Source organism: Chamaea fasciata, unplaced genomic scaffold (assembly GCF_029207755.1).
Source record: "Chamaea fasciata isolate MVZ Bird 193981 ecotype frontalis unplaced genomic scaffold, bChaFas1.0.hap1 SCAF_4, whole genome shotgun sequence".
NCBI lineage: Eukaryota > Metazoa > Chordata > Aves > Passeriformes > Sylviidae > Chamaea > Chamaea fasciata.
Window position 1 is genome coordinate 61,847,068 of NW_027094089.1, and position 2,097 is coordinate 61,849,164.

The 2,097-nt window shown below is 35.1% G+C and overlaps 1 long non-coding RNA gene across 1 annotated transcript; it reads left to right on the forward strand.

The window, feature by feature from the left end:
* The first annotated feature begins 420 nt into the window (after positions 1-420).
* LOC136289021 (uncharacterized) lies at positions 421-1,674 on the forward strand. Its single transcript, XR_010720700.1, has 3 exons — positions 421-475; positions 1,407-1,508; positions 1,612-1,674. It is a non-coding gene; the product is annotated as an uncharacterized lncRNA (long non-coding RNA).
* Positions 1,675-2,097: the final 423 nt, after the last annotated feature.

A 2,097-nucleotide genomic window follows, 5' to 3' on the forward strand; every position in this document is an offset into this window, starting at 1 on the left:
GTGAAGCTTTAAAAAGAAATCCCTCTGTTAATGTCACAAGGTTATTGTAATGAAATCTACATCTTAAATTAAAGGCAAAACTTATCTTGCTTATGAGCATAAGGAAACTTAAACATATCAACCGCAAATGGAAGCCAGTCCATCAGATTCTTTTGATATCTTACAGAAGAAATAGATTTCAGCCTTTAATATATTATACTTCAAAATTTTCCTCTGCCTCTCTCGTTTTTTGTTTGTTTGTTTGTTTGTTTTGCTTTTTTTGGGGAGGAGGGTGCAGTTGAATGGTACTAAATTAGCTTTACATCATAAGACAAAGAAACATTTCTGGTGAAAGGATTAACCTGGAGTCATTAGCTAGTAAACAAATTCAGGTGTATGTGTGTGTATATGTGTGTGTGTATAAGGTAAATGTATGTAGGGGGGAGAAGTGTGCAGATTTCTTCAACTTTGCCTAATTATGGAAACACAGTAGAGGGTAAGTTTGCCTTTGGTCCTTTAGTCACAGTAGCATGTAAAATTGCGTGCAATTGCATTAAGTAACAACAATAAATACCATTATGCTTATAATTGATAAATGATACATATGTAAATAAATATAAATAAAAATGTTTGAAAATAATGTACTCCTGCATTGAACTTCAGCAGAAGAAATACATTATACAATATAGAATATAGAGGAAATATAGAATATTAGAGATACCATAAGCAAAATATCATCTGCTTGCTAAAATAATTAATGTACTTCAGTGTTTGGGGTTTGTATTTAACCACCTCAATCAATGACAGGGTGTGATAAATGTAAGCCAACCAAAGACTGTACAGGCATTTGCTGGCAAGCGCCTGCCCCCTTCTACTTTGTTGACAGCAGAGATTGTAAAGCTGAATGAGTTCTTTTTTCTGACTAAGACAACATAATTTTTATATCAAGGACAGTTTTTACCTGGATTGGAGGATTTTGTGCATTTACATTGGTTAAGAAACAGAATTGCTATGAGCAGAGTCAAGCTCCTGAAGGCAATTGTCTTTTTCCACCATGCTCATGCTAATGTAGAATGCAACCACTTGTTTGAGGGCAGAAAAATAAATCAGAGGTGGATGGACAAATTAACAAGGCTTTTGTATGTTTACTAATTTTTGTTCAGCAAAGTCACAGTATTTGAGTACTCTCCTCATCTGAAGGCTCAGAGGCAGATACTACCCATAATGACTGGGTATTTTTTGCAACGTTTACTGTTCTTTGTTATGTATGTGAAATAAAGAACAATAAAATATGCATATACTGAATCCTCTGTTCCGCTTCCACTGTTCCAGAAGTCATTGACGTATTTTATCCACTGATCTCCCATCTTACCTCAATGCACTTGCTGTTAGGTTTCAGTCATGCAATGTTTCAATTCTTTTTACAGCCTTACGGATCTCACAGGCCCCTCTGTGCAGCAGCCTAGTCCCAGCATGTAGTGTGGAAAATATTGCTGTCTAATCAACTGCTAGGTTACTCCCCACCCTCAGTAAGTGTCAAAAGCATTCTTTTGCCTATTATCTTAATTTTGATTGGATTTTCATGAGAGTAAGTATCTACTGAGATGAATACTGATTTTGGTTTTTTTTTAGTCTGTGTTTTTGCAGAAGCTGTAATTTGGGAATTTTCTAGTAAAACCAGAAGATGTCTTCAACATTCAGGTGATGCTAAAGAAGATCATGATTTTTTGAATAGTATGCCTCTTCTGATTTCATATGAAAGCCTTAGCTATGGTTCAGCATTTGTTAAATTTATATAATTAAGGAAGAAAGTAGAGTTAGGAAGCTCAATTTCTTATGTTACACTCTAGGTAGTCTGGTATTGTGTTATCAGATACATGCACAGGACAAAAATGTTATTTAGAGAACATTTGAAAAAAATTAAACCAGAGAAACTGTGAAGAAAAGCCTGCAAAGAGAGATTTGAACAAGGAACCAGTTGAATATAGTTACTGTCTTGGAAAGGGAAAATGACAATTTTATGCTTTTTATGGTCTATATTACAGAGTGTGAGAAAAGGAGGAGAGGTCATATCAGAAGTGCTGATATGACCAGAGGCTCTAAGTTGGGCTGAGCAAG